This window comes from Sapajus apella, unplaced genomic scaffold (assembly GCF_009761245.1).
Source record: "Sapajus apella isolate SASKATOON/1434 unplaced genomic scaffold, GSC_monkey_1.0 scaffold44, whole genome shotgun sequence".
Classification (NCBI taxonomy): domain Eukaryota; kingdom Metazoa; phylum Chordata; class Mammalia; order Primates; family Cebidae; genus Sapajus; species Sapajus apella.
The window spans coordinates 19,273,788-19,301,319 of NW_022436984.1; the positions used below are offsets into that span (position 1 = coordinate 19,273,788).

The 27,532-nt window shown below is 45.5% G+C and overlaps 1 protein-coding gene and 1 long non-coding RNA gene across 3 annotated transcripts in view; one reads left to right on the forward strand and one right to left on the reverse strand.

The window, feature by feature from the left end:
• The window catches only part of PRKCE (protein kinase C epsilon), a 535,093-nt gene that overhangs the window by 216,746 nt on the left and 290,815 nt on the right, over positions 1-27,532 (forward strand). The gene's annotated exons all lie outside the window — the stretch shown is intronic.
• LOC116524302 lies at positions 183-27,532 on the reverse strand. The gene is made up of 3 exons (XR_004257266.1): positions 27,468-27,532; positions 15,240-15,242; positions 183-221 (listed from the first exon to the last, which is right to left on the reverse strand). It is a non-coding gene; the product is annotated as an uncharacterized LOC116524302 (long non-coding RNA).

Here is a 27,532-nt window from a genome sequence, read left to right on the forward strand (position 1 = left end):
CCTCCACCACCTCCCGGATTCATGTGATTCTCCCACCTCAGCCTCACAGATAGCGGGAATTGCAGGAGCACACCACCACGCCTGGCTAATTTTCATATTTTTAGTAGAGATGGGGGTTTCCCCATGTTGGCCAGGATGGTCTCGAACTCCTGAGCTCACGTGATCTACCCACTTCAGCCTCCCAAAGTGCTGGGATTACAGGTGTGAGCCACTGCGCCTGGCTGACTTTTGCCTTTTAAATAGCTGGTAGGGCTGTGCCGGGTGGCTCACACCTGTAATTCCAGCACTTTGGGAGGCCAAGTTGGGCGGATCACCTGAGTCAGAAGTTTGAGACCAGCCTGGCCAACATTGGGAAACCCTATCTCTACTGAAAATACAAAAAAAAAAAAAAAAAGCCAGGCATGGTGATGCATGCCTGTAATCCCAGCTACTTGGGGGGCTGAGACAGAAGAATCTCTTGAACCTGGGAGGCAGAGGTTGCAGTGAGCTGCGATCACGCCACTGCACTCCAGCCTGGGTGACAGAGCGACACCCTGTCTCAAAAATAAAATAAAATAAAATAAAAATAATTAAAAAATAGCTGGTTGAATTTCCAGCTGTGTGGTTTAAGCTGTGTGGTCAGGTGAAGAAGGAAAGTTCATTTGGTGCATGGGTTTTGTTGAACTTCTGGGTTCTTTGTGATAGGTGATCTGTTTTTTAGCTGAATTTAGGAGCTGATAGAAATAGTTGAGAAACAATTTGTAAAATATTTGGCTAAATACTTCAAATGTAAAAATCAGTAACTTGATATTAATGACTGAAGATTCATGAATAGCTTTAGAAGAATGCAGCTTGTACTAAATGTTAGCCACCATTGTTACTGTCCTTATGACCAAGGTACTGTGCATTCCAGCTGTGTCCTCAGGGAAAAGAGGATTAGATGAGGGAATCCATTCTCTGTCCTAGTTAAAACTGATTGTAATACTACTAGTAATCACTCACAACAATGAAAATCACAACATACTGCTAATGATGATAATAAACACAAAATCTACCATTTATTTAGCACCAGGCACTGTGCTAAGCCTTTCACACATGCTCCCTGTTTTTCCCCTCATAGCAACCCTACGTGAGGTAGAGACAACTTTTCTTCCCATTGTCCTGAGCATAGAGAGGCTGAGCTCACTAAGGGAGCACACCTAGTAAAGCCAGCTTCAAATCCTCTTGGGTGGTCTGACCCCAAGGTCCATTTCTTTCTTTTTTTTTTTTTTTTTTTTTTTTTGAGACGGAGTCCCACTCTGTTGCTCAGGCTGGAGTGTAGTGGCATGATCTCAGCTCACTGCAACCTCTGCTTCCCAGGTTCAAGCAATTCTCCTGCCTTGGCCTCTCAAGTAGTGGGGACTACAGGTCCATGCCACCACGCCTGGCTAATTTTTGTATTTTCAGTAGAGACAGAGTTTCACTACATTGGCCAGGCTGGTCTCAAACTCCTGACCTCGTGATCTGCCCACCTTGCACTCCCAAAGTGCTGGGATTACAGGGGTGAGCCACTGCATCTGGCCCCATTACATTTTTCTATGGAGGAGCTTGGTGACCGAGGATAAACTGTTCTCCTTCCTGGCCTGCAGTGTTCCTCCCTGCAAGGCAGGTCATTTGGATTCCTGTTCCCATCAGGCCCATTGCAGCTACCTCTGAAGGGCTCCTCACATCTGAGTCCTTTCTTTTTCTTTGAGATGGAGTCTTGCTCTGTTGCCCCGGCTGGAGTACAGTGGCGGGCTCTCTGCTCACTGCAACCTCTGCCCTTCGGGTTCAAGTGATTCTCCTCTGACTCCTTTCTTTTAAACAGCTCTCAAGTATTATTCTACTTACTCTGGGGAGGAAAGTCAGGAGGCCTGCTGGTTGACCAGGTTGCTGGAAATGCAGAACCCAAGACAGAGATTGCAACTCAGGGAGGACTTGGGGTGAGGGTCTCCTTGGAAAGGGGTCTGACCGCCCTCAAGGAGAAAGATCCTCTGTGGAGTCAGCTGTTAGCAGAGGGCTCCAGTGTTTGTGTGGGTGTTCAAGATGCTAACCTGTTTTAAAAGTATAATTTGGGGGGAACCTCTTTATACTCAGTCATTGTATTTTAACATCAGTGATTGATTTGGGCATTTAAGTGATGTTCTTTAATGAAAGAATTCACATTCAGGGGTTTCACGGTTGGTATCTCTATTTCTCTTGTTCTCTTATCAGACATGCAGAGCAAAATTTCAGTCCATTTCTCTTGAGCATCAGGAAATCAGTTTTAAAAGTATGGAGGTATGTGGTGAGTGGGAGTCAAGGGGGAAGAGCCTGTGGTCAAGTGTGTAGTTTTTGGAGCCAGACACACTTTGTTCAAATCCAGTTTCTATTGGTTACCTTCAGCCATGTCACCTTAGGTAGCTTCTTTAACTGTTCTAAATCTGGATTTCCTCACTTGTGAGTGGGGATGCGAATTCTCTCTCTTTCACTTGCGGTGATCAAGCGAGGTGAGTAACATACTGGGCACATAGTGAGTGCTCAGTGATGACAAAGACCCTGGATGTCTGGAGGTCATAAACCCCAGTGGGACCAATTGTACTCGGAAGGAACGGGTTCCCCAGAAGATGGTGAGTGAATGCCTGGTCCCCACCTGTGTCCAGAAGTTTCTGGGCAAACAGCGGGGTGTGGTTGTCAGGGATGTCATGGAAGAGGTCTCTCAGAGCAGTGGCTGCTCCAGGGACCCTGTAAATGCTTGTCTTCCAAAGTTCCAGGGTGTTTTGGTCCTTTTAGGACTGTTGGTGCATGTGGGAACTGAGAGGGCAGGCACCTCTGTTAACCATAGAGATGGAAGCCCCTCCCTCAGTGACTGGCGTGGTCTGCTGGTCCCACCTGTCGAAGGAAGTCTCATTTGTGTATGGCTCTGGCTTTAATAGCATTTCACGCCCTCCCTGGTGAGCACAAATGGAAGGTCATGCAGGTTCACACGTGCAACTGCAGTTGGGGTCCAGGATCTTCATCCAGAGGAATATTTACATGAATAAAACCCTTTACCTGTTGCAGATGACATGCTCCGCGGAACCTGTGGTTAGGGGTGAAGGGGACTATAAAAAATTGCTCCGTGGCTTTTGAATTTCTATCTCTTGACAGAAATTCAAACTTGTTTTCCCAGCAGCAAGAGCAATACAGACATCTTCAGAAGAGCTGTCTCTTTTCTTTATCCCCGACTCCTTGAGAGCAGATGATTTAGAGGTATCTCTATAGGAGATTAAATGGGATTCAGGTAAACAGCTGAAGGGTTTACATGGGATTAACTTTTACAAACCCCATCCTGAGGGTATTTTCCTTTGCAGAGATGAGGGTGCAAAGCAGCAGCTTTAGAAGCCAGGTCAGTGGTGAGGATTTAAGGGAGGCAAAGTGGACGTGGACTTCTCCACAGTTCCCTCCTGAGACTGCCCCAGAGACAAGAGACAGCCTTCTTTCCCCATTGCCAGAATCTTCCCCTTACACGCTGAGGTGTTTGCTGTCTGGATCTGATGACCAAGTGGAGAAGGGAGGTGACCTGAGGGCCTTGGACAGCTAGAGCAGAACTCCCTTCCTCATTCCACAAGTATATGGAGGATGGAGTTAGTGTGACGGCACCCTATGCTAGGCATCGTAGGAGGCACTGGGGAGCTCACGTATGTGAAAAACAGATGAAACTCTCTGCCCTCGAGGAGCTTACATCCTGGCTGGGGAGACAGTCTGCATATGCGGTAAGTCCTAGTTGTTAATAATTATAACTGCTAAGGAGGGAAAGATTAAGCAGGAAAGGGGGATATGAACTGTAGGGGCTGGGGATGCTGGGATGTGAGGAGTACAGGGAGACCTTTGGGTAACTCTTGAAGGAAATGAAGTCAGCCATGCTGGAATGAAAGAACGTCATGTTGGGCAGAGAAAACAGCACATGCAAAGGCCCTGCATGCAAAGAAGCAGCGTGACTGGAGCAGAGCATGAGGAGGCGAAGGGTGGAAACAAGGTCAGAGCAGCAGCAGAGAGCCAGCCTGTGCCGAGCTTTGCACGTCAGTTAGGACTCTGGCCTTGGCTCTGAATAAAGCAGGAGCCATAGGAGGGCTCTGTGCAGAGGAGTGGCCTGACCTGAGATTTGACAGCATCATTCTGGCTGCTGTGTAACAATGGGCAGCAAGGCAGAACCAGAGCCAGTTAAGAGCTACTTACTGCCACTGATGACGGTGGCCTGAATAAGGGTAGTGGGGATAAGAGGTAGTTAAGTCTTGGATATATTTTAACAGGGAGAGTTGAATCTTACTGACGTGCCAGCAGTGGACGGTGAGATAGGAGAGTCAAGGATGGCTCCAAGGTATTTGGTCTGAGCAACCGGAGGATAGAGTTGGTCTTAACGGATATGGGACAGACTTCAAGGGGCAGGGCCCACTTCAAATTTGAGATGTCTAGGAGATATCCAGATGTCTGGATGAATGGCTCTGGTGTTGGGTTGGGCATGCAGGGGCAGAGGTTGCAGATGTCAGTGAGTCATGGGCATGTAGGTTGTCTCTGGAGCTGTGTGCCTGAAGAGAGCATGGCCCCTGGGAGTTGAAAGGGTCCTTAGTGGCTGCCTGGCACAAATCCAGCATCTTCTGAAGGGGAAAGTCAATCACATGGAAAAAGCGGTTATACATTGAGTCAGCTGGAAAGTCTGAACTAGAGCCTAGGTCTGCTAAGGGTCTACCCAGATATACTTCTTTAGAGTGTTTTAAACTGGAGATTTCGGCTCCCACATATACACACTCGACTGTCTTACTGTTGGACAGCCACTCCCTAGTCTTGCAGCCTAATTCCTGGAGTGAAGCTTAAGAATGGTGCAGTCCATGAACTGTCTGCCGCTGGTCAGTAGAAAGCTAAAGCAGGAAGACCGGAAATGGAGCAAAAGCATTTAGAAATTCTCATGACAACTCCTCATTGCCACAGCATCCTAAGGCAACATAAGTAGACTTGTCTTGTTGAGCAGAGAACGGAAAAGCTTGGGTGTTGTTGATGTCACATGTTTGTGGTACAAGTTGCATGTGAGTTAGGTGTACCAAGACCACATAGACAGTAGGTTGCAAATAATTAAAAAACAAAACAAAACCCCAGTCCTTTACCACAGACAGTTTGAGAGGTATGGCCCCAGCATGGTACCTTCTGAGATGAACCCTCAGCAAACACTTGTTAGATGTAAGCGTAGAATCGTGTGTTTCTTTTTCTGTTTAACACACAGGTACTCCCCTTTGCCAAATGAAGTCAGCAGTTTTCCTTTGCCCCTTTGGGCATCTCAGCCGCCTCCTCGCTCCTCCTGGAGACCTGTGTCACCACTCTCCCATGTCCCAGGACACAGCTTGTCCCTTGCCTCAGTGTCAGTGGGTTCCCCAAGAGCAGTCTTCCCGGTGAGCCCCAACCTGTCTTCCAGTGTGAGCCCAGCAGTGTTTACCAGAGGATGCCTATAACCACCCACTCTGCCCCAGAAAACCAACTGAGTCTCTTGTCTTGGCATTTCAGGCCAGGGAGGAGAGATATTTTGGTTTCACTTAGGCACTGAGCTATTTTAGAAAGAACAGGAGTTTTGGCAGGAGACATATCCTGGACAGATGCCATTAACCTTTTTGAGTCTTTTCTCTGTGAAATGGGGCAGTGTTCCCACCTGGTAGTGATGTGAAGAGGGTTAGATGATATAGTGGTATAAGATGCCCATAGAGGGCCAGTGCTGAAGGGATTGTCAACAAAAGCTCTATGAAATCATACCATGTAGGTAACTTCCCACTTATGAATCCAGACTTACCCCAAACTTCCATCTCTCACACTCCTCAGTCAGAGGCCTATGTGGGAGTCCCTTTTCCCCTGGTTCCTCCCTTGGTGGCCTTGTCTGCCTACAGGAATAGTCAACATGCTGGATCCCAGGTAGTTGAACTGGCTGCTGGCGAAGAAAGGAAGTGGGTGCAGGGGCTTCTGCAATTACACCGGTCTGTCCTCGGGCCTCCTATCCTGCCATCCTCAGGCTGAGGGCGGAAGGAGGGTGCTGAGCCTGGAGTGAGCTGCCAGCTACCAAGTGGTCCCTCCCACATTTGGGCAGTGGCTTCCAGAGCTGTTCTCCCAACTTGGCAACTGGCTTAGAGCCCAGTGACAGTATTCCCAGGCTCCCTGCCTCCTTCCTCTCTCTCTCTCTGGCTTGGGTCTTTAGAAGAGTCACATGGGGAAGGTGTGGCCGTGGGCTGTGTCAAATATCCAGCTCAGGTGCACCACCTGCTTTATTTCATGACAGTGCCATCTTCACCTTAGCATTCAGGTTCTTAATTCCTGGTGATTGAAAAGCAGCTGGTGGCTTAGGAGTTCAAGATACAGCCCACTTTTTTCAGAAAGGATTCTTGCTGACTGCCGACTACTGGCACTGGATCTCAGATTCAGAACATGCCACCAAACAGATGGCATCTGGGGATATTTGGGAATGAAGTACCTTATTCTATTTGCCTAGTTCTGGCCTATTTTAATTTGGGGGTATAGCTTATGTCTATTTGGCCTACATTCCAATTGGGTAAGAATATCCTGTTTTTCTCATTGCAGTAAAGGGAGATGTAGATATTGACATACTAAGTATGAAAAGTGTATATGTGTAGATATACTCACATTATGCACATGCATGTAGGACCCCACCAGGTGCCTCCAGTCTCCACGGGTACCCTCAAATGCTATAGGATAGAGGTTGTGAATGGCATGGGCATGAGCGACCCCCGTTAGGCAGCAGTTTCAGGCGAGACTCAGGCGAAAATAGTGCGGTGGAGTCTGGGAGAAGAGAGCCAAATGCAGATTTCCTTGTGAATTAGTAGAGAACATTATACACTTGAACCCAAGGTTCATCCAGCAATATTTATGGTAAAACGCCCACAGCGTATCTGATCTGTCTCAGCATTTTCATCTATTGCCTTCAGGCATCATGATTTAAATCCTGCTAAGCAATGTCCACAAGCATTCTAAAAACTCTTCAAGCTGGGACCAGTTCTGGTGTCACATGATAAGGAGGATGTTGAAACATCAGAGCCCAGCTCTGGAGGGACCAGCCAGAGGGTCTGGAAGCTTGGACAGAGGAGAGTCTATGGCAGAGACACCTTGCATCAAGCAATCCAGGAGGGCGTTACACATAAGGGAAAGGAGGCTTGTGTGGAAGAGGGATTGAGTTTGTTTTGCTCTGCCTTGATCAGGAAGACAGTAAAGACCGGTTGGGGGTAAAATGTAAGCTCAAGATATTTTTCCACGACTAAACTGGCTGCTTTGTTGGGGTGGCAAGCTCCCATCCCTGAAAGTGTTCACACAGATGTCAACTGACCTTTCACCTAAAAGAGGCTCCAGCAGTGCCTGGGTGGTTGGACTAAATGAATTCGTAAACTCATCACAGATGTTTTAGAAAACAAATGACGGATCTCCTCCTACTTTAAGGCTCTGAGCACTTTTCCTAAAGTGCTAGGCAGATGTCCAGTCCTCAGAAAATGCTAAATAACGTTATTAACAGTACAGTCGGCAGGTTTTAGAATTTCAAAATTAAGCTGATTTTTGAAGAGGTTTAACAGTAGGAATAACCTTCTTTGGGTGCTAAAAATCCACATCAGCTGCCCAGATTTTGGCCTCTCCATCTTGAGAGTGGAGAATAAGAATTTTCACTTCTTCGTACATTACTGAATACCTGCATTTAGGATAATAAAATATTACAGAGGCTCTGGACTCCCTGCTTCCATCTACCCTTATTTCATTTTCCAAACAATCTTGCCTAAGTGATTTTAAATGAAGATCTTGTCAAATCACTTCCTAGTTTAAAACCCTTTAGCATTTCCCCATCTGCAAAGTATAAATCACAATTCTTTTATCAGAATACAAACCCTCTGTCATCTGGCCTCTCTAGTTCTTTCCAAATCATCTCCACTTTATCATCACCTCAAATTTTACACTCCAGCCACATCACTTCCCAGTGATCCCAAACATTCTTTATTATTTGTACTTAAAAGCACCAGCTCTTTATATTTGTGTTTAAGTTTGCAGTATTGCAACTTGGGATTATAGACGTTGTCTCCTGTGCCGCCTCCAATACTTTTCAACCATTTGGGGGTAAATTCCACTTTTTAATTTTTGCCTACCCTTGTGTGGACTGGCCCAGCCTACCCTGCAGGCTTGATTTGGGCCATATTTCCCTTTAATCTTTACCCGTTACCACTCTGATCTCCCGTCAGTTCAGCTTCCCCACTGCTAGGATTTTGCCGTTGCTCTCTCTGATGTCTGGATAGCTATCCTGGTCAGATTGGCAACTTCTCATTGTTTATATTTTACCTCATTCATATAAAGAGCATACTGTTAGATTTAAAATCTAGTCTCACAATCTTTGTCTTGTAACTAGAGTACCTCGTCTATTTACATTTAATGTAATTACTGATATGTTTGGGAATATCACCTGATCTGACTTTTTTCTTTCCTTTCTTGACTTCTTTTGAACTGAATTTAAATTGTTTTTTTTCATTTACTAGTTTGAAAAATGAGCATTATTGTTATTCTTAGTGACTACCATGGAAATTATCACTTAAGTATTTATGCCTACTTGTAAAATTAAAGTTAACCAAAACTTTTATATTCTTTCCGGATAATATAACCACCTTTTATTCTCAAATGGTTTCGTTCGCTTGTGTTTTGCTAGTATAGGATTCTAGGTAGGGAATTATTTCCTTTGAGCACATTAAAGGCAACATTCCACTATCTAGTATGATTGTTGTTAAGATGTTAGTTGTCAATCTGTTACTCTTTTAAAGATACGGTCCTCTCACCCCTGTCTCTTTAAGATTTTTATTCTTGTCTTTGTGTATTTTAATAATAATTTGTTTAGGTGTGGCTTCTTATTTTTTCTTAGAGTTCTAATGGACTTTTAAACTTATGTATTATCTTTCAAAAGTTCATTATCTCTTCTTTCTCTGGGATCCTGATTAAATATACTCTATCCTCTCACTGTTTCTTCTACATTTTCTATCCTCTCCTGTATTTTCCATTTTTTACTTTCTATGGTTTCTTCTGAATAATTGCTGACGGGTCAAGTCTCTATCTGTACCTACTGTGGTACTAAACTGTTATATCAAGTTTTTAAATTATGGTATTTTTAGTCTTTTGAAGTTCTATTTGGTTCTTTTTGAAATATTCTAGGTCACTCTGTTTCCTGTTTCTGACATATTTCTAAACCTTTTAAAAAACCCTTTAATATAAGTGTGGTTGTTTCATAGTCCGATAATGCCAATACCTGAAGTCTTTGGTTGTTCTTATGATTTTCAGCTGTTTCTTGCTCATGGTGCCTTTGAAACCGATCCAATAGTCCCATAGACTGTTCTTTTTGACAAACATAGAAATTCACCCTTCTGGTCTTAAAGCTTGAAACTTACTTTTGTTTTATCCGACTTCCTTCCTCTGGAGAGGACCTTCAAGCCTCTCAAAGTGTCAAAGAACTAAAACTTCACTGCATCACCGCATCCAGACAATGAGATGGCAGACTCCTCATTCATCATGATTGGGTCCTTGCCCTTCCCCAGTTCCTGTTTCTTGCACATTGTTGCTTTTCTTCCCTGCTATATAAACCCTCAGTTTTAGTCGGTCAGGGAGATGGATTTGAGACTGAGCTCCCATCTCCTTGACTGCAGCACCTGATTAAAGCCCATCTTCCCTGGCAGTGCTTATCACCTCAGTCACTGGTTTGCCATGTGGTGAGCAGCAGAACCTAGACCAAACCCCTGGTGTTTCGGTAACACTTTGTTTCCTTTTAGACTTGGTTATCTTTGAACTGTTCATTGTGCTTGGAAATCTTATCAGACCTGTTATGAAGGCATCCTCCTCCATCTGCTGGGCAGGTGCCTGGTAGTCCAGAGCCACCTTAAAACAAGCTCAGGACTTGAATATCCCAAGTTACAAATCTACACAAGGGTTTATTTCCAGTCTACCCTTATCCTGGGTCTGGACCTAGTATACGCAGGGGGGATAATCTTTCACTTGCACCTCAACTTTGAGCAGGCTCTGATCTTTTTTCTCTGTCTTCCTAATCACAGAAAAATCTTCCAAACTAAATTTTAAATTTCTAGGATTGGCAAATGCCCTTAGCGCAAAAGTGACTCCCTGGGTTCTCACTGTTCTTCAATTTCCCTAGTTCTTCACTACCATCTTGCCTATATTTTAATGTGGTAAAGAATAATGTTAACAATTTTATCTAGCATTTGCGGGGGGAGATTGTTTTTAGTGATATAGTTGGCTCAAATAACCTGCTCTGCCATTGTCAGAGATAGAGATCTCGCTTTTGTAAAACAGCAGAATAAAAAGCTTTAATGCCAAAGATATAATAAAGAACAATCAATGAAATATGTTTAGCTTCAAAAGATGCACTTATTTTTCTCAATCTATTTCATTAGTATTTGCTGCATTTCTCTTCATGCTGGCAATTGAAAAGCAAATTTTGCTCTTGCTGTCTTTTTTAAAACCAACTTTCTCTCTGTGGATTTGCCTGTTGTAGACATCTTTTTAAATTGACATAAAATAATTATGATAGGGACAGGAGGCAGATCAATTGTAGGCAGAAAAGGGCAGGGTCCCTGGCGGGGGCCCCACTCTCAAGCCTGAAACCACAGCCCAAAGGGAGATTTTACATTCCTGTTTTCCTGCTCAAATATTGCCTTTTCCAAAGCCACCCCAGCCCACCCTGCCTCTGCATCCTGCACATAAAAACCCCGAGCTCGTCTGATGGAGAGCAAAGAAGGGGAAAAGAGAAGAAGCAGCTGAACATCAGAGAGATGCAGCTTGACTTCAAAGAAACAGCTTGATGGCGTGACTTTGGTGGCTAGAAGAGTCCATCTGGGACAGCCAGACTTCAGGGGAAGAATATCTTCCCACTCCATCCACTTTCCAGCTCCCTTTCCTGCTGAGAGCCACTTCCATTGGCAGTAAAATTCCCCACATTTACAATCCTTGAATTCATTCACATGACCTGATTTTTCCTGGACCCTGGACAAGAGCTCAGGTTACAGAAAGTGGTCACACTGACCTTCTGCCCTTGCAAAAAGGTGGAGGGTCCGCTGAGCTGTTAAACACTTAAGCTGTCCACAGATGGCAAAGCTAAAAGAGCACTTCCTGTGACACATGCCCCCTGGGCTTCTGGGGTTGTGGGTACTCCCTGACGGATGCTGCCGTGGGGCCTGCATGGAATTTTGCTCCTGCTATCATCCAAAGTAACTTGCTCTGGCTCCTGTACCCTCTCACCAGCCTGCTTCCCCTCCCACGAGGAATTGAGAGCTGTGGGCGGAGTGAGTGAGACACTCCTGTCACAAGGCCTGTGAAAGGGTCAAGGGAAATTTCCCATTTCAATTATACATATTCACAGGGCACTGGTAATGTTTTGATACATATATTGTATAGCAATCAGATCAGGATAATTAGCATATCCACAATCTCTAACACTTATCATTTCTTTGTGTTGGGAAGGTTAATATCCTACTCCTAGCTATTTGAAATGATATTAATCCTACAGCGGCATAGAATGCTAGAATTTACTCCTCTAACCTAGCTGTGATTTGTATCCTTTAACAAATCTCTTCCAATACCCTCTTCCCCCTACCCTTCCCAGTCTCTAGCATCTTTTTTTCTCCTTTTACCTCTAGGAGATCAACTTCTTTTAGCTTCCACATGAGTGAAAGCATGCAGCGCTTAACTTTTCTGCTCCTGGCTTATTTTACATAGTGTCCTCCAGTTCCATCTACATTGCTGCAAATGACAAGATTTCATTCTTTTTTATGGCTGAAGAGTGTTCTGTTATGTCGATGTACCACATTTTCTTTGTCCATTAATCTGTTACCAGATTAGTTGATTCCATATCTTGGTCATTGTGACTAGTGCTGTAGTAAACATGAGGAGAGGGATACAGATGTCTCTTGGATATAATGGTTTTCTTTCCTTTGGATAAATGCCCCATAGTAGCATTGGTGGATTATATGGTAGCTCTACTTGTAGTATGAGAAATGGAGGACTCACTTTGAATATCACCTCTTACAGAGACTTGGCCAGGCCCAATCTTAACTAGGTCTCCTTGTTTTACACTTTTATAACCTTGATTTTTTTCTTCTTGGCATTTACCTCAATTTATAATTTTATGTATATTTTTTATTAAGACAATCTGTTTACTCCCTGGATGGCTATGTAAGAGCAGGAGTATATGTATACCAGTGCCTCACACAGTGGCTAGTTCATCGTAGGTGCACAATAAATATCCGGTCTCTAGGAAAGAATGCAGCAGAGTATTTGTATAGGGTTTGGCCAGAAACCAAGGACTACCGTGGTTTGAGTACAGTCCTATTAAGAAGCACTACTTGTCGCTTTCATTATCATAGATCAGTAAGAAAGAACTAAATAGTAAGGACTCAGAACAACTCTTTCAAGATTTCAGGGTGCATTTGCCCTCAGGGCCTGCAGCTGGTATCTTAATGAGCCCACCTTCTCCTGCTCTGTAGTGTCTGTCTGGAGAAGCAGAGCCATGAAATTAAGGGAATCCATATATAGAACATGCTGTGTCTAATTTAGTCTTGTACAGGCTGAAAAACAAAGGGTGACACAAGTGTTGCAATCCAGGTGGACACATTTTAAAACACTTAGGTGGACACATTTTAAATAGAATTTCTAGGCCTCATTACTATTTTTGGATATAGTGGTACTTAACATTTAAGTATCCAAGTCAAAAATTTATAAACATAGTGATTGCAATGAAAAGTTTTTGTATTCAAAGTGCTTCATTGGTCCTTAATATGCTCTAAATATAGAATAGCCAACTCTTACGTGTGCTTACTCTTCCCCAAGAAGGATTTTAATTATCTTGACGTCATTATGTAGTAGGTGCTGTAATCATGCCCATATCTTACAGATGAGGAAACTAAGGCCCAGCAAGATGGACTCACTTGCCTAAGTCACACAACATGAGATAGAGCCAAGTTGCAAACAGCCCTTCTGGCTCTGTGTCCTTAATCTTACTCTTTACTATTGAAGGGACAAGATTGAATTGTAACTAGCTGCCCAGGGCTGCCCAGGGTTATGTGTAGTTGTGCGGTTAACTAGAAACTAGAAGCTCAGTGGTACCTCGAAGACTGCGGGAGCACGTGGAGCTCTGTGTGTTGTCAGGACAATAGTCTAAGGCAACATTTTCCTGCCTTCCATTGGGTTTATGGGCTGTTTCCAAAATGCTGATCTGTCAGGTCTGACTGACCAGAGGGGAAGGGTGTTTCTGTAGAAAGGCACAAGCTGAGCATGAGTTAATATTTTTCAAGTGTAGAAATGAAAATACGACACGTGTTACAGTAGTTTGTTCTGCTTTGGCGACTTGTCTCACCTACATGTTTTCCTTCCGATCTCATGATATTGTAGCTAATGTGTGGGGGCCGGGTTTCGTTGAGGATGCCATGGTGACATACCTCCATGTAGAAGCTGTGAAGTTTCAGCGCCTTTGTTTTCATGTCAGTTGTCTCTTGGTACTGTCCTCCAAGACAGCTGAAGTATCTCCTGTAGCCATGTAGTTCTGCGTGTGGGTTGCTAATAATATTTGTACTCAGGCATCACACGTGGGTTAATGCAGCATCTTTGCTCCATTGTCCACAGTCTCATAGTAGTCTGAAGTTTCATTGGATGAGTTACTCTGTGGTACTGGGTCCTCTTCCATTGCTGGGATTGACAAATTCAAAGATGTCTTAGGGACTTGAGTTCAACTACTCCAGAGAAAAATGATGTTTGGAAAATCGTTGCTGCAGAATAAACAGTGGCTGATTGGCGTTCTCCTAGATGCTTTTTCTTACGGTTATATTTGAGTGTTTTTCTTTCCTGAGCTATTCAGAAAATTGGCCTATTCTCAATTACTCCTTGACCCTGGAGGCCTGTTCACCAATGGAAGAGAAGGACCGAGAAGACAGGGAGCAGAAAGGAGCCTGCCTGAAGAGCTGGAATCTGATTCCACTTGCCCCTCTGGGCCTGCAGTCAACGTTGCTTAAATGTTCACGTGGCACCTCCGAGTCTGGTGATTCCAGGGAAGCTCTGGCTTCTGTCATCACCTCTGGCAGGACAAGCAAGCAGCCTCCCTTCAAAAGGACTTGGAAGCTAATAATGCTGGCCGCTGCCTCGGAAATGCAGAGGCTTGACACGTGTTCATCTGGCAAAGCCGGACTGAAACCACACTCTGCAGTAGTGAGTGGCGACAGCCAGTCGCTGCTCAAATACTTGGCACTCTGGGCTTAAATTTTAGTTGGGTAAAAAAAGAGAAAAAAGTCTCCTATATTCAAATTCACATTGTAGTACTTCTGTGAGGTACTGACTCTCATTCCTCCAGCCAGCCATTCTGTGTATTCACTGCATGTCAGCGCTGCCGTTTGAGGACTACCTGAAACAGATTGCTCTTGAATAGAGCCAAATATGGATTTGGATTTTGTGGAGATTAACTGGTCACTGAACTTGCATTGTCGGAAAGCTGTAGGGCTGCAGCGCAATCCAGAGAGGACTGCAAGGCGCCCTGTAGGGATGACTCTTGGCTGGCCCGTGGTGTGGGTGAAGACCCAGGGGGAGCCCGCTTCAGCCCCTGCTGCTGGCATAACTGTGGCCAGTGTCTGATGGCCTGCAGGAGCCAGGCACAGAGTCGAGAAGGCTCCTAGAGGTGAGTTCCCCATCGTGCTGGGGGCACAGGCAGGGCAGAGCTACCCTTCTCCACAAGCGCCAGCCTCACGGGTCCCTTCCTCTTCCTCATCTGGGTGGGGTTTTGCCTTTTTGGAGTGGGTGGCATTCAGTGTATACTATAGTTCTTACACATTTACAGTTATTCTCATGCCTGTGCTGAGATTGAGTCCGCACAGCTACCATGCCATGCTACACTCCCTACATCATGTCTGTCAGTTCCTTAGGAAGGGATTGTCCTCCCTGTCACACTGGAAGGAAGGGCAAACGGGGCTGGCATGTCCTTTCTGCACAGCCACTATGGGAACAGGGTATGGGTCACACACAGGCAGAAGAGTGTGTGGGAAACTCCCTTCTCTCTGCCTCGGGAGGGGCTTGGGCTTTGGGGAGAAATCCTAGGAGTTCTTGGAGCTTGCTTCCCACATTATCAATGCGTTGCAGAGCTGAGGTTTTTCCCTTATTACAGAGTCACTCAGAATCCTTGAGACTGCCCAAGGCCTTCTGGGGCACAGAGCTGGGTTTTTAGCAACTGCCTTGAGAGTGGGTGGCGTTGTGGACTGTCATCCAGCCCCTCCCTGTCACAGTTTTTAGAATACTTGTTTTTGCAAACAACCAGGATTGTTGTGAACATCTGGGTTCTGAAACCAGCACTACTTCAGGTGGAGGGGAACGTCTGGAGAGGCCTGGCATCTCAGCCTGGAGGTGGGGCGAGAGGGTTCTGAGTTCAAGTTCTGCCCCTGAGCAAGTTACTCAACCTCTGAGTTCAGTTTCCTCCTTGATAAAATAGCAGTGCTACTGTTGACTCACTTGGGGAAAGGATACCTATGATAAAGCCTCCCTTTTGTTGCTGGGTAAACCAAAACCAGAAGTGACGTGTCCAGGGTTCACAGCATGACAGCAGTATGGTGGTGAGGAAGAGGCCTGGGTTCAAGTCCAGATCTCTCTGTTCTGCAACTCCTGTGGTCTTAGGCAAGTCCTCTAGCCTCTAAAGCCCCCATTTCTGTGGAGGTAAAATGGGAGCAGTAACTGTGGCAGGAAGTGTCTTGTCTCGACACCTTTGATGATGTTATGGGAACGAAGGGAGTTAGCGTATGCCTTGTAAACTGCAAGAAATTTTGCAGCTGTAAAACGTTTCCACCTCTACAGCTTGTTGGTAACTGAGCCAGTCAACAATGAGCTCTTCAGAGGTTCCTGGCCTGTGGGCTCCTAAAGTGATTTTTAAAAAATGTTTTCATGGCTAGTTTTTCCAATTTATGGAAGTAAGACTTGCTCGTTGTAAAAATTCAACCAGCACAGAGAGGTGAAGAGCGAAAGACGCCCTTTCCTTAACCAGTTCTACTCCCCAGAGATGACTTCTGCTTACTTCTGTGTCCTTCTAGAAATTGCACCTGTGTACATGCACATGGACACAGACACATGTCTGATTACATAAGCTGCATGTGATCTATTATATGTGGTCCATATATATATATATATATATCTCTATTGCCAAGAGTCCAAATGAAAATCCAGGAAGTTTTCAGTATTTTGGTTATTAGAAACAATGCCACGATGAGCAGAGGTATACTTCTTAAAACTTGGTCTCTCTGGATTTAAAACAAATGTTGAAAGCAGCTAGTGGCTTGGAGCTTTCAGAATTATCTTTTGGGTTTGGCAGAATGAATCCTTCCCCAAAAAGAATTATGTTGTTAATACTGTGGTTTTCCACTGCTCCACCCAGTTAAATTTAATCACACCATGTGACTTCCAAATAAAATGATGTGTATGTCTGGAGGGAAGAGACCTGACAAAGCTTCCTTTTTTTTTTTTTTTTTTTCCTCGACCCTAGGGAACAGAGCAAAGCTCTCTTCAGAAGGCCTTGCTTTCAGACCTTCTGCCTGGGACATTTATATTTGCAGCTCCTTCTCCAGTGTCCTTGGAAGAAGTCGCTGCTATTAATTGGGTTGGAGAGAGAGAGTGGCTGTGTATATTTTGAAACATGTCTTCCTACGCAAGCCTGGCCCATTTCATTTTAAAAAGTTAATCTACATGAATTAATATATCTGTCTGATTGCCTCTGGCCCGGATGGCTATTTGGACAGTGCATAGTCATAGCCCAGCCAAATTTCTCTGACTGTTGTTGACAACAAATAGGATTTAGTTCTCTTGCTTTAGCTGGAGAAGCAAACACTTCATCCTAAAGTGAATATTTGGGGGTTAGGGCAACTCCTACGATTTCATATTGCAGTGTAAAATGGATTTTCTCGTGGTTAAGAAAATCCACAGATTTGTGGGTTTGAGGTGCTTTGATTTTTGTTATTTTCCCAAAATGTGTGTGTAAGATAATTTATAAAGCAAAATCTTATTTTAAATGCATGAAGGAGTCTCGGAGAAATCCCATGGAATTGCTTTTTAATGAAGGCTCTTTTAACAATGTAAATCCAAGAATCAGGTTTGTAAAGAATGTTGGACCCACCCTTCCCCAGAATCCAAATCTTTCCCATTGGACTCCCTGATCGGTGGCATCCTGCTCCTCCACTTCCTCTTCAAGAGTCCTACCTGGGCGTCTTGCCACTGACCCAGTGCTTCCTGGCAGGTGGAACCTTTACCTGTCCTGGCCATGAGCTCTGGGCTTCACATGCTGGACAATTTCTGTTCTTGGCCCTAGACCTCATGGTGAGGTGCTTGCAGAACTGTCCTCAGCCAGGGCGCTCTGGCTGCAGGTGACTCTCGTTTCCTCTCTGTCAATTGTCCCAATTCCTAACCCACTCCCACTCTGAGCTCCTTAGCCTGTGTCTGGCTGCCGCCTGCTTTCCTGCCTGTTCTGTCTCTTCCTGGGAATCCCTGCTCATGGCTATCTGGCTATTTTAGAGCACACTTTGAGATTGTGTGAAGAGGATTTGCTTAGAGGGGACTTGGCATTTTAATGCTAGCAGTAAACCTACCATGCTGACTTCTGTTGCATTAAAAAGTGAAGCAACAGGCTTGCTTAAACATAAACAGCAACAATAAAAATCCAGAACTACCTAACTACGTGGGTACAGGAAATATTCCAGCCATGTTGGAGAACAGCACAAAAATACAACTGACATGATAACAGTAACCCTGCAATGAGTCTTGACAACACTGAAGTCAAATGACTTTTTAAAACCTTTCCAACGCTTGGCTGTAATCTAAAGGAAGCATTGCACTTCGCTGATTTTTTATGAAGCTCATAAACCTTTTTCTTTAAATGCCAATATGCTGAAAAGTTATAAGTATTAAAGACTTAGCAAGTATCTTTAAAAGTGTGGGAAAAGGTCCCTCTCTTCTTGGTTATGATTCTTGAACGCTAGTAATAACGGTAGTAGTTATAAATGCCATTCTTTACTAGAATACTTTTTTTCCGAAGACCTTTCAGGTCTACTCTCAAGTTCTTTCCTATCCTTGTATGAGGTGGATGATGTCACTAGCCTCATGTGGCAGTATGGTGTTGGGTCAGAAACTCAGAGTTTAAGTAACATGTAATTAGAGCCCAGGAGTATTGCTCCTTCTTGTGAACTCTGATGCCTGGCTTTTTATATGGTGTCTGTCTGTGGTGGCTTATAACAGTGTTGCTCCTCCAGGATTTTAGCCTCATTCCTGCCTGGTAGGCAGGGCCTCCGTATGGATCTGACCCAGGATGATGCATGCTTGGTTTGCAGAAAGCCCAGCTTTGCAGGTTATACTCTTAGCATTTTGGCCACAATCAATCATATGCAGAAGGCTTCCCACTTAGCTGGACAATAGATAGTGATCTATGTCTGAAATTCCACAGCCGTCAAGGTGAGACTGAGAAGCTAGATCATCCTTGCTGGAACACGGCTTGAGTTAGGGTGTGGGTCGAGGTTCAGTTATAAAAAGCAGAATATACTACAGCAAATTTGAAGAAGGGATTTATTATAAGGAATTAAATGACTTAACAGAACTATTAAGAGTTCTGAAGACAAAGGTCTCTAGGTGGCAGTTTCAGGAATAAGTACCTTGGAACCATGCTGCAGAACTAGACCACCAAGGAAGCTGTGCCCCTCCTACAGATGAAGCCATTTCTCCAGAACCACATTGCAACAGCCACAATTGAGAGCATACTACAATCAGGAAGCCATGACTCTTATGGTTCTAAAACCATGCCACATCTGCTATGATCAGCACCTGCAAATGATGTCCTGGTCCTGCCTCCTGGAACCCACGAAGCTGGTACTTGGATGCTGCAACATTGGCTAAAACTGTCATAGAAGAACCAGGTGCTTCTTGGACTTTGCTTGCTGAGCAAATGGCAGCTGCTGCCAAAATGTGGTCTCTGCCTCACTTTGGTGTTCTGAATTTCACAAAAGCACATCTAACTGGCTCAACCTAAATCATATCTGGAACTGTAGCTGCAGGGAGTTTGAGAGTTGGCCTTAGCCTCCCATCTTCTGCAGGACAGGTGGGCACAGTAGAAGGATAGAATGTGTGCTGGAAACTGAGCCACTGTGTCTCCTATGATCTGTGATCATTAGAAACGGACGTAGATTTCCAGAGTCAGCAGATGAAAACGGAACTGAGGTTATAGCCAGAACGTGGAATGGCTGTGAATCTTTTTGGGAATGTGTGTGTGGATGATTCCCGATATAACAGATGGCAAAGAATTAAACGTAGCAAAAGGTCCTGGGCTTGTCTTCCAGCCCCTGCTTAGCTGCTTTGAAACTGTTGTTAAGCTGCACTTGGAACAGCCCACGGAGTTCTGGAGAACTCTAGTCTCAATATGTATTATTTGGGGAAAGGGTATGTTAAGAAGCTGTCTTAGTTGTCGAGCCTTTACTTTGCTAATACAGCATGCAAGTGTTCCCCAGACATTTGGCCACAGGAAGGCCTCATCTTTAAAAAATGCAGAAGTAGTATTTCCCAACATACAGTCTTTCTTTTGCTGGAGTTTCATTCTTGTCACCCAGGCAGGAGTGCAATGATGCGATCTTGGCTCAATGCAACCTCTGCCTCCTGGGTTCAAGCAGTTCTCCTGCCTCAGCCTCCCCAGTAGCTGGGATTACAGGTGCCCACCACTACGCCTGGCTATTTTTTGTATTTTCAGTAGAGACGGGGTTTCACCATGTTGGCCAGGCTGGTCTCGAACCCCTGACTTCAGGTGATCCACCTGTCTTGGCCTCCCAAAGTGCTGGGATTACAAGTGTGAGCCACGGCACCTGGCCAGAAATACTCTTTCCAAGAGGAAGCCAGGGAGTACCATGGAGAAAACGCTTGCTTGATTTCCAGGGAGCTAACCTTTTTAATAGCCTCCATCAGGAAAGTTTACCATCAAGATGATAAGATTTCCTCAAGTACAGATGGTGCTTTGCCCTTCAAGGAGAACCAAAAGCAGGAAGAGCTTGATCAGCAAAACCAGCCTGCGTGGGGTTCTCTTAGGAATCCAGATGGCCTGAGACTTATTCTGAGATACCTGCAAGGAAGTAACCTGTGATCATAATTAGAAATTACAACAGAATACTAATTATCTGTAGACCACATATCATTTGCGTTGCCCTGTTATAGAAGCAGATGGTGTTATGGAGAAGGAACTGCATTTAGCTTAAGGAAAATAGGGGCAGCTGGGGCAGGAGCTGGGAGACTAAGAGCATAGCGAATTGGGGGAGGGGAACACGTTGTGGGGTGTCAGTGCAGGAGAGCTGACAGCTGCAGTGGTACCACGTGAAATGTATGGAGGGCGGGAGAAAGCAGACTCCACCTTATAAGGACTCGCGGCCAAGACAGCAAGGTCCAGGGACAGTGATGAGAATTGCCCCAAGCATAAACAGTCCATAAGCGCCCTCCAAAAACTGGATGATGCAGAACAGGGTGAGAGAAGACACCTTTAAAGATGAACTTGTGTCTTAACAGCAAATCTCCCGTTGATTTTGATTTTTTACATTAACTACTTAACAGTTTGTGGCATGTGTGTCATTCTCAGGCAAGTCCTTTTTGAAGTTTCTTCTTAAGTATTTAAACACAGTACTGACTATTGGTGGGCTGGGGGAAGCACTCAGATCTGAATGCTTCTTAACACTAGGTGTGTTCCCATAGGAAGCCAGGCATGCCTTAAATAGACTTCCCAGGAATGGGAAATGGCAGCTCCAGAATTATAGAAGTTACATCTGCAGAATTATGAGCATGTTTCTGGCTCTCTACGTTTTTATGTGTTCTGATTTAGTGAACTTGATATTCTGCGATTGATACCAACCTCATATGTACACAGAGGTCATGCACTCCTCCTCCTCCAGTTACCACAAAGATTAATATGTGGACTGGAACTGCATGAGCTGTGTAGAGGGTAGAATCACTACCCCTTCGCCCTTCTGTGCTCTTTGGACTCAAATCCTCAGTGGTGATTCCCTTATTGAAGTGCCTTTTTTCCCTGAAAGCACTTTAGTAAATGGAGGTTTAGCATTATTACTGAATCCCAGTTTTTTTCTAATACATGGAGCTCAGGTCTTACTGTCTGTTCCGGAGCAATTACTTATCACCGTTACTGGAGATTTGAGTCCTCTCCCTTGGTGCTTAGACTCTTAAGGATAGTCAGTCATTTCCATTTTGGTAGTTATGATTTAATCTTTTAAAGCTTTTATTATGGAATGTTTCAATATCAAAAGCAGAGAGAATAATATAGTTCCCATGAACTATTCCTAGCTCAGTTACCACCCATGGCCAGTCTTGCTTCATCTGTACTTGTACCCATTTCCTCTTCCCCTTCGATTATTTTGAAACTGTCCTAGAAATGCTTCAGTACATAGTACTCTCTGTTCCTTCTGTTTCTTAATATCTTTCAAAACTGCAACCTCCACCTCCCCGGTTCAAGCAATTATCATACTTCAGCCTCCCAAGTAGCTGGGATTATAGGTGCCCACCACCACGCCTGGCTAATTTTTGTATTTTTAGTAGAGATGGGGGTTTCACCATGTTGGCCAGGCTTGTCTCGAACTCCTGGCCTCAAGTGATCTGCCCGCTTCAGCCTCCCAAAGTGCTGGGATTACAAGTGTGAGCCACCACACTTGGTCTCTTCAAAACTTTCTACACGTCATAGCAATATGTACTTTTAACTCATGAGGGACTTTTCAGATTTTTGCCTAGAATGAATACATTCAGGAGGCTCTACAGGTATATGGAGTGCCTACCCTGTGCAAGGCACTGTGCTGGTTGAGGGATGGGGTAAGGTCAGATTTTGTTGGATAGAGTGGAATTATGCAACAGAAGTGGGTTGAGAAGTTGTTAGACCCCTGTCCTGAGAGCGCATAGTCCAGTGGGACCTTGGACTGTTGGCTGACAGAAGTGAGCATAAGTTAGGTGCTCAACGAAGTTGCTTGCTTTGTCTGCTCAGCAGAGCTGGAGGCTATGTGGTCTGAGTACTTGAAGATGAGGGCTTTTAGGAAGGGCATAGATATTGGGTTGGATTTGATATTGTTAGTTGTCAGCCAACAATGGAAAGTGATTCTGACTCCAGGAACTTTTTGGAAGCCCATTGCATAACTAAAAAAGAAATGGCCAGGCTGGCATATTGTGGGCAAAGCACACTCTCCCATGCCAAGGAAGCTTGGCCCAAGTTGCACCACAAAAGCTGTCACCGTTGCTCCCATCCTGATGCTGGCTGTCACTACTGAATGCCCCCTCTGGGATTGAATCCTAAACCATCCCTGTGTCCTTTTCACGCCCTCAAGTTTCCACGTCCCAGGTGGGACTCTGTGAATAAGGTGGGTCACACACTGAACAGCAGGAGGAAAAACTATGTTGGACTCCTTCGGCTTCTGTAGAAGACGTGGGGCTCTGCCTTCCGTCAAGAACCAAGCAGTGGGGAATCTTCCCCACATAGAATGGGGGTTGCAGTGCTAAGCCACCAAACGTCCGCTATGTATATCACTGTTACTTTGGGCTGCTTCCTCTCCCTTGTTCTCAGTCACAAGGCCTTGGATCTCCTTAAATATGCCATGTGTATCTGCCGCTCCTGCTTTTCTATTCCCATGGCAACCACGCTAGCCCAGGTGCTCTTCACTGTCAGGTGCCTCCGAATCTCTGGTACAGACTTGCTGCTTCCAGTGGCTCCCATCCCCACGTCTTCCTCCACAGTGCTGCCGCAGCATTCGTGTCAAGCAAAACAACACGGTGGCTCAAATCTGATCTCTTCCTCATGGAAGGCAAAGGCTACCGGCTTACCTTGGCCCCACTCTCCACAGTTAACACCTGGCTTCTGTTTCCAGCCTTATCCGCCCCTCAAGAAACCTTTCTCTGCACGTAAGCAGGTCCCCAAACACCTTGACGCTTACCACCTCCGTGATTGCTTTTTGATGGTTCTGTTTTCCAGAAGGCTTGCCCCTCTGCTCTCTGCCCAACACAATCTGTTCTGCTGACCTCCCCAGGGAGAGGTGACAGCTTTTTGTGAGCTCCCATGGCGCAAGTGTGCATTGCTCAGCAAGCCCTTTCGTGTCCCATGTCTGCCCACTTGGAGGAAGTCACTGGACAGCATTCTACTGTTCTTTGCATGTCTCTTATAGCCCAGCACAGTGGTGGATGAACAGGGGCTCACTAGGTATTTGATCCTTTTTTTTTTTTTTCTCATAAGAGAGGAGAGGAAAAAAATAACTAGGCACAGGAAAGTAAAGTGCATAAGTCATAAGTTGAGTGTTGACAAGCTCAGGACTTGAGGACGTAGGGAAGCTGGAGTCAGGGAGGAGGGGGACCAGTGCCTTTGGAAAGGCGGTGTGGTTGAGTCTGTGCTCTGTTTGTGTTCCAGACCAAATGGAGTTGGTTTGGTTGTATGCTTCCCAGGTGTACTGAGTGCCCACCTGGTTTAAAGGCTGCTCTGGCGGTGGCCCAGAAGCAAATGTAGCATCATTTGCCAGAGACTCAAGAATGTGTCTGTATAAATAAAAGTGAAAGTGGCATGTGCTTGAGCAAAATTGGCCTCATGGGACATGGATTTACCTGACACACACCAATAGCAAATAAATTGTCCTCACAGCCTGCACCAATGTGGAACCTTGATATGTATCATTTTGTTTGCAGAAAGAGAGACCAGAAATGTGCAGCAGTCAGTAATGTACCCCCCAGGGTGGCTGCTGATTGATGACTTCTCAAGGGCAGCATCTCCAGGGGGCTCAGGGAATTCACCATGAAAGTCAGCCTGGGCCTCCTGCCCGCTTTCCCATTGCCTCATTCCGCTGCTCAGAGAAGTGTTGAAAGGGGCTCTCCAAGTTGGGCTGTTTGCGGCCTTCACAGGACCCCGAAGGCCATATTCACAGCAAAGTTCACATGCAGAAGAATGAGAAGGGAAAGCTGGGAAGGGTCAGGGCACGTGCAGCGCTCAGTGGAGCAGTTTGGTGGAAAGAAGTTGCCTGTTCCTTTAGAAAACTTGGGGAGATTTGGTGATAGAAGGGCATGACCTGTGAAAATGGTTGCGGTGTGGCGGGGTCAGGGTGATGGACTCACAGGGAGAGGCTGTCCCTCAGCTCCCACAGCACAGCCTGGCTCATGTCTTTCTTTTTTTTTTTTTTTTGAGACGGAGTCTCGTTCTGTGACCCAGGCTGGAGTGTAGTGGCGCGATCTCTGTTCACTGCAACCTCCGCCTCCTGCGCTCAAGCGATTCTCCTGCCTCAGGCTCCCAAGTAGCTGGGACTACAGGCGCCTGCCACCACACCTGGCTAATTCTTGTATTTTTGGTACAGATGGGGTTTCACCATGTTGGCTAGGCTGGTTTTGAACTCCTGACCTCAGGCGATCTACCTGCCTCGGCCTCCCAAAGTGCTGGGATTATAGGCATGAGATTCCATGCCTGGCCTGGCTCATGTCTTTCTGCTTGGGGCTTCCCCCAGTGCTCTGCTCTTCCCACCTTACGGGCCACTCTTATTTGCCAACTCATTGATCCCCCTGCAAATACTCACTTGAACTGCAGGGTTTTTTTAATGAACAGCCAGGCTTCTCAACTATTCGGTGAGCTCCCGAGGACCGCAGCTGGTCTGTTCCTTTGTATGGTGGAGGACTAGTTGCACGGTGCCAGGCAGCATAAAGAGGCCTCCCGGAGAGGCTGAGGCTCTATGGCCACAATCCTAGGCTCTCTGTTTCCACGCAAGGGACTTGTAACCTAGGTATCAGTTTGCTCATTTGTAAAATGGATGTAAATGTACCCCAGATTAAAGAGGTAATGTGTAATGCCCCTGGACATAGTAGGCACCCAAACACTGTCCTGATCCCTTCCACACCCTGCAGCCCATACACATTGTCACTATGGGTTGGCACATACTAGGTGTTCAATAGGGCATGTCTGTTGACTAGTGGTAATGAGAGTTGTTGTGTTACCAGCTTTTGAAAGTCTCTTTTAGAGCTGATTTTAGCCAGTGAGCACTCTGAAGCAGAATTGCTGGTGGGTGGGGGTGGGTTACAGGTGGGGAGTGATAAGGAAACAGGTTGTTTAATAAAGGAAGATTGAGGAAACTGATTACTTTGAGCAGTGAACACCTGGTTAATGCCAGGTAGCGACATCTTAAGGGAAAGAAGCTGAGTCCAATAAAGAGGCCAATAAAAATCAATAGGATAAACGTGAGATAGAGGGCAGACTAGATGGAACGCTCTGGAGTCAGCATCATTTAGTCGACACTGAAGACTCTCTTGAGATGAGGCATCCTTGCAGGATGTGAAGGAAGGTGGCCATGGGTGAGTTACTTAGCTTGTCCGAAATGTGCTTCTCTTCACTCTAGCACAAAGGTTAGTGAAACTTTCCTGGAGTGGACGTGAGGGTGGATTGACGGTGCATGTGAAACATTCTCCATGATGTCTGGCACACAGAGTAGTGCCCTTCCACTTCCTCTAAAGTAGAAAAAAGTTGTGTTTTGTCTTTTGTGTTTTTAGTTTGTTTGTTTGAGACAGAGTCTCACCCTGTTGCCCAGGCTGGAGTGCAGTGGCGCCATCTCGGCTCACTGCAACCTCTGCCTCCTGGGTTCAAGCAATTCTCCTGCCTCAGCCTTCTGAGTAGCTGGGATTACAGGTGCCCGCCACTGTGCCTGGATTATTTTTGTATTTTTAGGAGAGACAGGGTTTCGCCATATTGGCCAGGCTGGTCTCAAACTCCCGACCTCAGGTGATCTGTCTCGGCCTCCCAAAGTGCTGGGATTACAGGCATGAGCCACCATGCCAGGCCTGTTTGTTTGTTTTGAGTGAGCTCATAAATGTCCTCAATGATTCTGTCTCTACCTGGATAAACTTCAGAACTTAAGCATTAGTTGTGAGGGTTTGGCCACATAGTAGGGAGAATGAAAAGGCGCCCAGGTGTCTCTTGGGAAAGGAAGTAAGTTGTCTTCAGGCTGAGTGGGGTGGATTAGGCACATGTTTCCAGACTGCTCTCTGTTTTCTCCCTTCTGGCCACCATCAGCTGTAGACGTGCCCCTTCAGAACACATACAGCTATGGTAACAGTGCCTTCCAGCCACAGTGAGTTATATGGACTTAAGGGAGCTTTGGTGGGGGAAGAAAGTGGGACTTTTTCATTAAAACAAGCCTCTGCTGTACAGTGAGGGCAGGCCTGACTGTGTCTCTACACGTGGTGTCATCTGGCTGGCCCCTGGATGGTCGGGATACATGGTTCAGCTGCCCAAGGCAACGCAGACGTGGTGATTTAAAAAGAAATAACTGTTAGGACACCAGGAAACACCCAATTAATTCTTCTTCAATTTGGTTAGAGAGAGAAAAAAAAATGCTTTTCTGAGTTTATGCAAAAGTGATCATGTTTTATTCATTTGGTATAAGTCACTCTAATGGCATGCAGGGTAGATGACGTCAGCTTTTCCATCTCTGCTGAATCAAATTGTACTGAGCCCTTATGCTCTGTTAGGGGCTGGGGAAACCTAGTGGAAAAGGACATGGTCCCTATTGCAGTGTATTAGGAGAGAAGGAGTGAGCTCAGTGAAGTCTGATCCATGCAGGTGTGCAGGTGTAGAGGAAGCGCTATAGGGCCACAGGAGTTGGGGCTGTGATAGAGAAGGTTGGAGGGTGCAGGCAAGGGGTTCCCAGAGGTGCTGATGTCTGGGCTGTGGTGAAATTCACCGTGTGACACTGTCCATGAGGAAGGCCTCAGATGGAGGAGGGCACTACAGGTATAGCGGGGGCATGGCACAGTGGTTGTCCTGGATGTGCAGGAGTGGGGTGGTCATCCACAAATTAGTGTATGCTAACCTAGATGTTGCCCCTTTGTGGTGCAAGCATAGCTGGGTCTTGTTCTTCAACGTGGCTATGTTGTCTTGTCCAAGTCACTTAACTTTGCTCTTTGTAGGTTGATTATCCCAGCCGTACCTAGAGTGGTCTGTGTAGGATCTAAGGGAAGAAATTTGAAAGTCATGGACTTTTTGTTAAATTTTAGAGGTTGGGGTCTTGCTACGTTGCCCAGTCTGGACTCAAACTCTGGAGCTCAGGCAGCCTTCTGCCTCCTGACTAGTGGGGTCTGCGTGCTCGCGCCATTGCACCCGGATGAAAGTCATGGACTTTACATGGCTGTGGCTGGGAGGGAGCTAAGAGTTTTTGCTCCATTCTGTCTCCTTGGAAATGCTGTTCCCAAAAGATGTTACGACCACCCACATGCCTGTTGCCTGTCTTTCCCCCTGTTGCTTTTTTTCTGAACTCCTCTTTTCTGGCTTTTATATACTAGGTTTACATATTCAAATCAAGAAACTGGTTTTTTTGGGAAACGTGCGTAAATACTTACAAGACAATAGGCAATTTTGAGTCAATATACCTCTTATCAAAGTAGTGCAGTACACAGATACTTTTATTGGAGTAGATTGCAGAGAAAACATAGGCAGTTGGCAAATAATCCTGAGATT